The sequence below is a fragment of the Schistocerca nitens genome, chromosome 10, assembly GCF_023898315.1.
Source record: "Schistocerca nitens isolate TAMUIC-IGC-003100 chromosome 10, iqSchNite1.1, whole genome shotgun sequence".
Classification (NCBI taxonomy): domain Eukaryota; kingdom Metazoa; phylum Arthropoda; class Insecta; order Orthoptera; family Acrididae; genus Schistocerca; species Schistocerca nitens.
In genome coordinates, this window is record NC_064623.1 from 103,950,386 (window position 1) to 103,961,579 (window position 11,194).

The 11,194-nt window shown below is 45.3% G+C and overlaps 1 protein-coding gene across 1 annotated transcript in view; it reads right to left on the minus strand.

Moving 5' to 3' along the window:
• The window catches only part of LOC126210221 (connectin-like), an 802,365-nt gene extending 791,645 nt beyond the window's left edge, over positions 1-10,720 (minus strand). The window contains exon 1 of the mRNA XM_049939403.1: positions 10,509-10,720. The gene's annotated coding sequence lies outside the window, so the exon portion shown is untranslated. The remainder of the gene's footprint in view (positions 1-10,508) is intronic.
• Between the last annotated feature and the right edge of the window lie 474 nt (positions 10,721-11,194).

Below are 11,194 nucleotides of genomic sequence, written 5' to 3' on the forward strand. Positions count from 1 at the left end.
AAAGTGAATGGGACTTTTTATGACGTTCAATATAGTTAAATTTTGTCAGAAGATAAGTTTTCACTGGAGCCCTCTGTTTTAGAGTTATTTAAAAAAAAGGAAATAAGTGACCTTCAAACGCACATGAACTGTTCCCAACATTCGACCTTTTCGGTGTCCATTGACTGGACTATTACGCCACAAGCATAGTCGTCTACTTCGTCAACAATATTAATTTAAACATGTCCGTGAGGATAATGAAGAAAGAGCAACTTTTGTAAACGTCACGCTAAAACGAATTATGTTGTCAATTAAATCCAAAGTTAACCATTATAAGAGCGATAGTTTCATAGTCAGAAATCATGACGAATACAAAGATGTAATTGCATATTTTATGCTGTTAAAATTCTCAAAACTGTTAAATAAAATTTACACTAACGTCACTTCTACAATTTCTAAGTGGTTGACTACGCTGGTGGTGCAGTAAGGCCAGTCAGTGAAGACTAAATAGTATCGAACGTGGGAAGCAATTGATGCAGTCGCAAATACTTATTCAAAGAGAATGGCATGAACAACATGCTAGAAATGCTGGCCATGGGGATTGAGTATGACAGTGGGTGTGCGTTTGAATGTCATTTTTGTTAGTTTATCTTGGATAACTCGGAAACTACGGCCTCTAGCGATAACACACCGCAGTACAAATTGTAATTACATGAAATTTCCTACAAAAAGGTTTTGTTCACTTTCTACATAGTACTGATAGTTTGCGCTTAGTGAGTGAGAGACTATGAAAAACACTCATGTAGTTTATGAAGGCCAGTTATAACACTGCGGTTTACATAAAACGAGAGCGGTAGGGGCAGCTGAATAATATTGTATGCAGCACGATAAAAGTGGCGGCTCACAGAACCGTTGTTCATCCGAATGTTCAGCATTGCTATCCACTGTGTGATCCTCACGAGAAAGGATTAACAGATATACATAACATGAAGAGAGCTGAAAGATGAAGCCATTGTCTCAAGAGAAGAATTCGTGGCGGGCCACATCAAACTCATAAAAAGTACTGTAGCTGTAAGAACTACCAGCATCCTATTAAAGAGACGTTGATTACGTTGGGTGAGAAGGGAAGATGAAGAGATAGCGAGAGGAGAGGAGATGAGCACAGATAAGGGAGAAATAGGGGAGAGAGAGAGGAAGGAAAGAGGGAGAGATGGACAGGGGCAGGCAGAGGAAGATGTAGGTAGAAAGAGTGTAGCAGAGGAGGTCGACAGACAGAGGGACACGAGAAAATAGACAGAGAATGGCATGACGTGAAGATGGACAGAGAGAGGGGGGAGGGACGTAGAGAGGGGAAGGAGGACAAGAGAGGGGCCAGATGGAGATGAACAGAGAGGCAAGGTGAAGGTGGGCAGTGGGACCAGGAGAAGACTGACAGAGAGAGGGGGAAGAGGATGAGGAGGAGGTGATTGACACAAACTCAATAACGTCTCTAGACCCCCTTACCGCGCAGCAAGTAACTGCTGGAATTTATTTCGAATTAAGTTTTAATTCCTGTGTCCAGTATTCTTTTGTTTGTCTTAGTAGAGGGTCAAAAGGAACACAATGAACTATTCCATGTGAAGAAACACGTCTTCCTGAGTACTGAAATGAAAATATCGCTGACGATGATATACACGGAATTCGCAACGCTAGATTATTGCAGCGAATTCGTGAAGACGTACAGACGATCATCAAGTGGTCAACATGAACCAAAGTACGGTATTGCACATTAACTGCCATAAAGTACAATTACTGTATAGGAAATGTATTTGTGAGTATGAAACCCCTTCAGCTTTATATTGGAATGCCGCCAACGAAAATTTGGGCCAGATCAGGGCACTTCGTCTTCAGGCCACAAGTGGCCCATCGGGACCATCCGACCGCCGTATCATCCTGGGCTGAGGATGCAGATAGGAGGGGTGTCGGGTCAGCACACCACTGTCCCTGTCGTTGTGATGGTTTTCTTTGACCGGAACCGCTACTATTCGGTCGAGTAGTTCCTCAATTGGCATCACGAGGCTGAGTGCACCCATAAAAATGGCAACAGCGCATGGCAGCCCGGATGGTCACCCAGCAACTCCCGACAGCGCCCGACAGGGCCCGAAACCGGATTTTTCACTTTATGCGACCAGCCTCCTTAACCGCTTCGGCCATCAGAGCAAGAATCACTGCCGGATCGAAACTTTCATAAGACGCCATCCATGTGTCGTAACCTACACTCATACGTTACATATTATCTCGTCCGGAAAGAAAATATTTACTGAGAGCAGAGGGTCTGATATTGGAGAAGTAATGCGAGGCAACAGGGCCTGTGTTATAAGGAGTACGATGCAACGTTTCTCTAGATATGAATGCATGGAAGTTTATATCTGCCCATGAGTCGTGCTCGGGTAGCTTAATGGTAAGACGGCCGCTCGCGACCGAGTTCGAGTACCCGCTCGGCACAAATTTTCGTTGTCGTCATTACAATATACAGCCAAATGTGGTTCGTACTCGCGAGTGCGAATACATTTCCTGTAATGTTGATGGCTGTTGTCGCTGCGGTACCTGTTCCTTTGGACAAGCATGCATGTCTGAAGAAACATTGAATTGAACGTTTTAATGAAACAAGTACTGCTATTTCGCCATTATTGTATGTTTACACGAAAATCACTGGGAGTAATCACATCAATAAAATGTCTATGACGATGTGTATTGAGCGACTTAAAAGTCGATCAATCGCAAAAAGCTGCAAGACGGCAAGTCAATAAACTGAGGTCCATTCTAAGTACTCTAAGGCAATGCAGTCCACTCACAACTGAAGTAGCTTACAAAACTCTCGTGAGTCTGGCGTCAAGCGTCTGGTTGATGCTCATCCAATGTCAGCAGCAGACACTGCAAGAGAGGGGTTCTGCATCATGTTAAAAAGCTGAACATTATACAATCCTGGATATTGAAATAAGAACACCGTGAATTCATTGTCCCAGGAAGGGGAAACTTTATTGACACATTCCTGGGGTCAGATACATCACATGATCACACTGACAGAACCACAGGCACATAGACACAGGCAACAGAGCATGCACAATGTCGGCACTAGTACAGTGTATATCCACCTTTCGCAGCAATGCAGGCTGCTATTCTCCCATGGAGACGATCGTACAGATGCTGGATGTAGTCCTGTGGAACGGCTTGCCATGCCATTTCCACCTGGCGCCTCAGTTGGACCAGCGTTCGTGCTGGACGTGCAGACCGCGTGAGACGACGCTTCATCCAGTCCCAAACATGCTCAATGGGGGACAGATCCGGAGATCTTGCTGGCCAGGGTAGTTGACTTACACCTTCTAGAGCACGTTGGGTGGCACGGGATACATGCGGACGTGCATTGTCCTGTTGGAACAGCAAGTTCCCTTGCCGGTCTAGGAATGGTAGAACGATGGGTTCGATGACGGTTTGTATGTACCGTGCACTATTCAGTGTCCCCTCGACGATCACCAGTGGTGTACGGCTAGTGTAGGAGATCGCTCCCCACATCATGATGCCGGGTGTTGGCCCTGTGTGCCTCGGTCGTATGCAGTCCTGATTGTGGCGCTCACCTGCACGGCGCCAAACACGCATACGACCATCATTGGCACCAAGGCAGAAGCGACTCTCATCGCTGAAGACGACACGTCTCCATTCGTCCCTCCATTCATGCCTGTCGCGACACCACTGGAGGCGGGCTGCACGATGTTGGGGCGTGAGCGGAAGACGGCCTAACGGCGTGCGGGACCATAGCCCAGCTTCATGGAGACGGTTGCGAATGGTCCTCGCCGATACCCCAGGAGCAACAGTGTCCCTAATTTGCTGGGAAGTGGCGGTGCGGTCCCCTACGGCACTGCGTAGGATCCTACGGTCTTGGCGTGCATCCGTGCGTCGCTGCGGTCCGGTCCCAGGTCGACGGGCACGTGCACCTTCCGCCGACCACTGGCGACAACATCGATGTACTGTGGAGACCTCACGCCCCACGTGTTGAGCAATTCGGCGGTACGTCCACCCGGCCTCCCGCATGCCCACTATACGCCCTCGCTCAAAGTCCGTCAACTGCACATACGATTCACGTCCACGCTGTCGCGGCATGCTACCAGTGTTAAAGACTGCGATGGAGCTCCGTATGCCACGGCAAACTGGCTGACACTGACGGCGGCGGTGCACAAATGCTGCACAGCTAGCGCCATTCGACGGCCAACACCGCGGTTCCTGGTGTGTCCGCTGTGCCGTGCGTGTGATCATTGCTTGTACAGCCCTCTCGCAGTGTCCGGAGCTAGTATGGTGGGTCTGACACACCGGTGTCAATGTGTTCTTTTTTCCATTTCCAGGAGTGTATATTATATTTTTTTTGTGAAAGCAGGTTGGCTTTAATCAGATTCCCAATACACCACATTATCCTGACTCTGTTGACTGAAAGACCCTATTTTTCAACATTATCGAAGTTCAGTGCGACGACCTTATTGGGAGGTCCTGTATATCCGCATGCCTCTCTACCGGTCAACGTCGGTGCCAGTGTCTTGCTGCAACAATGACCTCCCCGTCGTCATCCACGCACAGCTCCCTACAGAGTGCATCCTTCATCGCGCCAAACAGATAAAATTCGGAAGGTAAGAGATCCGGGCTACAGGGTGGATGAGGAAGAACATTCCAATGAAGTTTTGTGAGCTCCTTTCGGGTGCGCAGACTTGTGTGAGGCCTTGCGTTGTCTTGGAGAAGCAAAAGTTCCTTTCCATTTTTGTGGTGAGAAACACACTAAAGTCGTTTCGTCAGTTACCTGAAGGTAGCGCAGTACAGAGTTGATCGTTGCACCCAGAGGGACACTACCAAACACAATGACCCTTTCAGAGCCCGACAAGTCCGTCATGACTTTGCCGGCTGAGGGTGCAGCTTTTAACTTTTCTTCGGAGAGATGGCATGGCATCACTCCATGCGTTGCATTTCTGTTTCCGGTACGAAGTGATGAACCCATGTTTCATCGACTGTGGCAATGTTTGAGAAAAATTGTCACTATCAGTCTTATAACACTGAGCAATCTGGCATGGTCCTTCGTCGCTCTTTATGGTCTTCTGTTAGGTGGCGAGGAATCCAGAGAGCACACAACTTTGAGAACTCCAAATGGTGGAAGAGTGTGTCAGTACTAGCAGCAGAGACGTCCAGTTGTGCAGCGAGATGTTTAATTGTGACTCTCCGATCACCTCTAGTGAGTGTGTCCGCACGTTCCAGCACTGCAGGAGAGACAACTGTGTGCCGGCAGCTGGCACGCAGGAGATCGGACAGGTTTGCCCGATCTTGTTACGAAGATGACAGGGACCTCACCGGACGACTCGTCGTGCTTTTGTTCGCTGCCAGGTCTCTGTAGACTCTTCGAAAACGAGCGTAAATATCTGCGATGCTCTGGTCTTCCGCCAAAGTGAACTCAGTGACAGGCCTCTGCTTGGAACGCACCGCAATTTTGAAAGCTGCGTATAGCGCCGCCACCGAACGGAACTTCATGAAACTATAGGGACAGAAGCGGGAATATACCACGATGTCCCAACCTAAATGGGCCCAAAAAAATGTATTGCGTAAAAGTCGCGTAACTGCAAGTGGGGTGCTGAAATTTGTTGTGTATTGTTCACTGCGACTGTGGAGCGGAGTTCTAAAAAAGATTCACTATTAGGGATCGCAATGTTGTTCGTGTGGATTTCCAAGGGCATCCGATGTGCTTTAAAAATACGGGTTGAAGTTGACGGATAAACTATAGCCTGCCGGAGTGTCCGAGCGGTTTCTAGGCGCTACAGTCTGGAACCGCGCGACCACTACGGCCGCAGGTTCGAATCCTGCCTCGGGCATGGATGTGTGTGATGTCCTTAGGTTAGTTAGGTTTAAGTAGTTCTAAGTTCAAAGTTAAGTCCCATAGTGCTCAGAGCCATTTGAACCATTTTTTGATAAACTATATTCTAACTTAGCATAGCAACGATATCATTCATTTCACCACCTTTCTGGTTATCGAGCAATCGAAATACCGACAGGCCTTTTTTGATCCTTCTAATGATTCACTAAAACATGTGTCAATTAATAGCTACCTTTAAGTCAGAGGTCGATAGGCAAGCTGCCAAATTTAGGTAGCTTTATTTTCAATAAAACTAGTTCAGTACGGTCAATACTACTGCAGATTTGCTTTCGTTCATATCTACGCATTACGCGATGTTTACACGTGAAAGTAAAGAATTAGTATAGGGGCCCGGTGAAAAAGCGAAATTTTTTAGTTAGGTCACAAAAAAGGAAGAAAGAAAAAGAATGGAAAGAGATAGGATGAGTTAGTGAAGCAATTCATGGATTTGAGCGCATGAAGAAGTATAAATGCCATACAGAGCCTATTACTACCGTTGAAAGTTATAGCGAACTAACGCTCGCTACTTAATATCAGATGTGGTAGACGACTGATTTTTATTTTCAGGTATTGGCTTCGAAACACGGAAGCCGTTTCCGTAAATATCGCTGAAGAGGAAAAACGGCAACCGTTCTCACTATTTTTGTAACGATGTTTTTATTTATCAAACCTGACGTTTTCAATTAACGAAGCACGCGATCCGGAAACACTCACTATAAATTTACTTGTCATGATCACAATATAATGAACCAGATAAATAACTGGTTTAATTTGTCGAACAAACGGTTTCAGATCGAAGAATGCTACGTTATCGGGACGAAACGTTATATATGGGTGAGGATGACATGACTGTCAGTCGGTACCGTTGGCTTCTCGAGACCTGGTTGTATATATATATATATATATATATATATATATATATATATATATATATATATATATGTGTGTGTGTGTGTGTGTGTGTGTGTGTGTGTGTGTGCATGTCTTCATCTTAAACTCTGTAACCGACCGACCGCTGTGTCATCCTCGTCCGCCTATTAGCAGATATGGAGGGGCATGTGGTCAGCACACCTCCCTGTCGGCCATCGTCGCTTTCCGTGATAGGAGCCGCAACTTCTTACTCAAGTAGTTCCTCAATTGTCCTCACAAGTACCGGGTGCAGCCTCTTCGCCCTTTCCAACGACGCTCGCAGCTCCAAACTGTATCCCATCCAAATGTTAGCCAAGACCGAGAGCGCTTAATTTCGACTGTATGATGAGAACCGACGACGCCAGTGTGGCAAGCCGCCGGCCGTCGTAGCCGACCGGTTCTAGGCGCTTCAGTCTGGTACCGCGCGACCGCGACGGTCGCAGGTTGGAATCCTGCCTCGGGCACGGATGTGTGTGGTGTCCTTAGGTTAGTTAGGTTTAAATAGTTCTAAGTTCTAGGGGACTGATGACCTCAGATGGTAAATTCCATAGTGCTCAGAGCCATTTGAACCATTTTTTCCCGTTGGCAGTCTTTTATATATAGTTTTTGTTTAGGGCAACTGCAGCTTAGGTAATCAATGTTTCAGAAAGAAACCGCTTTCAGCTGTGTATACTTTTATATATAGGACGACGACCGATTTCGTGATAGCAAACCACATCTTCAGGTGTACATGGTTTTCTAAACTATCGGACTTTCAACGTTACTAGTTGACTCTTCTTAAGTGTTCTTGTGTAGTTTCATTTTAACGTTGATCAGTTTTCACCTCATCAGTTTGATCTATGACGCCCTGCTTGTTGCTGGTAACAGCATTTTGTTGGGTTGGTACGTAAGTTCGAAGGGTTTCCCCGTAAGAATAATAAAAACGACAGATACACATAACAAAGACTTTTGTCATTAATAATATATGCTCCTTTTCTATTTACAGTCGTCTGGGGTAACTTTAGATTCCACGACTGCAGAGATCACTTGGTTTTGAGACGAGGAATTCGTCGAGACATGTTCGGAGCGTATTTTCATCCGGAAAGGAAGGTCCTTCAAGGTTGTTCGATAGAGAGTGGAAAAGGTGAAAATCTGAGGTTGTAAGATTAGACGAATAAGGTAGTTGACCTCTCAACCAAAGTCCCCTCTTATGTTAGTGTGGCAGAACCCGGGCTTGCGTTATCGTGGAGTAGCGTTCTTCCTTGTCGTTGTTCTTAGATTCCGTCTGCAAGATGTTTCACCTGTTGGTAATAAATGTCAGAAGTAATGGTTGCATCTCAGGGAAGCAAATCGTCGTACACACCGTCGCTGTTCCACCAGATGCATGACATTACCTTTTTGGATGCGCGCATTTCTTTGTACGGGGAGTTGCTACTTGGTTTGGACTCAACATGGGCTCAATAATTCCTTTTTTTTTTTTCCTTCTACAGATACCATTTTTCGTCATTAGTAACGACACAAGCCGATTTATGACGGGCAAACAGAGATGCAGATATGGCCACCCGCTCGTTTTTGTGATTTTTGGCTTAGAGCATGCGGTACCTGTACACCAGATTTTTGAACCTTTTCCATTGCTTGAAAAGGGTGCACGATGGTGGAATGGTCACAGTCCAACACATTTGAGTTCTCGAGTACACTGAGGTGAATCGTTGTGCATTAACGCGGATACAGGATCTTCATCAAAATCCGCTGGTCTTCCTGAACGTGTCTTCCTGAATGAGTCACTAATGTCAAAGCGCTCGTTTTTAAAAAGAGAAAAACATTTTCTTTTCGTACTCTGTCCAGTGGCATTATCCCCAAACACGGTGCCAGTGTTTCTGGCTGCATCCGCTGCTGTCACACCTCTACTGAACTTAAACAAGAAAATGTCGGAAATGTTCCTACTTCTCCACTTGGCACTCCATTTTCTTGCGTCCACATCTCTAGTCACAATGCCGAAACAACAAAAGAACAATATGTAAGCTAAAAAAGGCAACAGTGAACTACAAATAAAAAGTGATAATAGATAAATAAATCCATAGCAAACGGAATACCAACATGCAAAACAAAACACTACGAATTTATGCGCCAACCTAATATTTTGAGAAGGTTGAGCCCCCACCTTTCAGTATCTTGGACTTAAAGTGTTACTGATATGTGTGTATTTCATATTCGTTGTCAAATACTGCTCAGTTAATTAGGATAGGAATGGTTTCTTTTTATCATAATGTCGATCGCATGTTTCTTATCCTGTAGATGTTAACCTGATGATGTGATCTGATATCACGAAACGTCATATACGCCTGAACGCGGATTATTTCTGAAAGAATTTTTACATATTTCGCAAAATTTAACTTTTTATGTCCTACACTTTTAGAAATGTAACATCCCTTATAGACTACCCTTTCTATCTCTCACCTTTTTTTAATGACGCTGCCGCCATTTGATCGTCATAATTTTTATTTTATTGTTATACGATTCAGGTTTCGGCCTTTAGCGTTTTTCAAGTACAAACAGTTGTTTATATGTACTTGGAAATGATATGAGGGCGAAACCTAGATCGCATAACAATGAAATAAAAATTATTACAATCAAATGGCGGCAACATTATTGAAAAAAAAAAATCACCATCACTGTGGCTCCAGCGAAAATCAAAATTATCACCATTTTCTCTATACTCTTCGTGCATTGGGAAATGGTTCGTCGTTCAGCAATCGAATGCAGTTTCATAGCGGCTTCTTCACATCGCAATCAAGATAAATTTGTGTCGAATGTCTTAAGATATTACATATTTCACACAAAAATTTTCTGGAAAAATGGCAGAAATGAATGACACTGCAACCGTATGTGAAACTTCAGTGTTATTCATTGACGGCAGTTGAGCGTTATGACGCGCGCCGGCCGCGGTGGCCTAGCGGTTCTAGGCGCGCAGTCCGGAACCGCGCGACTGCTACGGTCGCAGGTTCGAATCCTGCCTCGGGCATGGATGTGGGTGATGTCCTTAGGTTAGTTAAGTTTAAGTAGTTCTAAGTTCTATGGGACTGATGACCTCAGATGTTAAGTCCCATAGTGCTCAGAGCCATTTGAACCATTTTTTATGACGCGCCACCGCATTCAGAAAATTTTCATCATAAATTAATAGGAGTTTCAAGGACACTGTGGTCTCACCGAGAGACGACCATTTTTTGTTTGCCTGGCCAATATATACGCAAAGAAACCAAATAGCAAGAGGCATAAACACACAGTAGTTACAACTTTAAATCACAGTTTTCGGTAAAATATCTACAATCAGCAACAGAAGAGTGATAGTGATCCAAGCAATTGGCGCAAAGAACACGAAAATCTGAAGAAAAAAGTCGTGATTTGAAAATGCCCTTCGTGAGTGAAATTATAGTGCGACCTTCAGCATGTGATCAGGTGAGAGAAAACGCAGGCGCCATAGAAGAAAACTCGAATAACTATACGTAATCACTAATGTATGAAAACAATTGGACGTGAAGTGATTTAAAATCTACAAATTTCTCGTATCAACATAAAATTGTATCAGTCCAGATTCCACTGAAGATGCCTTAAAGTGGATAGGCGAAACGCGTCTGCAATGAATAAAATACATGGCAGCAAGAAGATTGCTTTTGATTAGGGAAGATACTGAGAGCTGTATTTGTTAATAGTGTTCACTCACCTGGCCGATGACGGCGATCTGTTACCAGAGAGTCTCGCGCTTGTCAAAGGAGGACAGCACCTAGTAACCGGACGACTGAGACCTGCTGTTACGCCTGCGAAGGAATTGCTAGTCGACGGATCGCTTCGTCGTCCCGTCAGCGAGGACCGCGGAGCGTGGTGTTGTGACCGGTGGACACAGTGGACGTTCTTAACGAGCCGGCCCCGGGTTGACTTCACGGGACGGAGTCTCGCGCGCTACTGGCGAACCGCCGCCGTCCATTCGCATCCGCCGCCAGAGCGGGCTGCTGTCGCCAGCGGCAGTTGCCGCACCCGCCGTCAGAGGCGCTGCCTCTGCTCACGCTGCGACTATTCTGGAAATGTTCTTCTAACGCATTAACAAATAGCGGATAAAGATAACAGCTTGAACAATCGCAAGATTGCATTATCTTCGTACCAGGCAGCGCACAGATGTGGCATCTAGTGGTTCGAAATGATATCTTTCCCGTTGTCGTCTGCTGGCACGTAATACCTTGCACGAAAAACGAATATGTGATGCCTTGGGTTTGGCTCTCATATGTAAAGTAATTGGTATAAGACGACATTTACTGAATAGTAGGTTGGGAATTTTGGCAAAAAGGAAATATTTTTAGCTGTTGTTGTTGTGGTCTTCAGTCCTGAGACTGGTTTGATGCACTCCCCATGCCA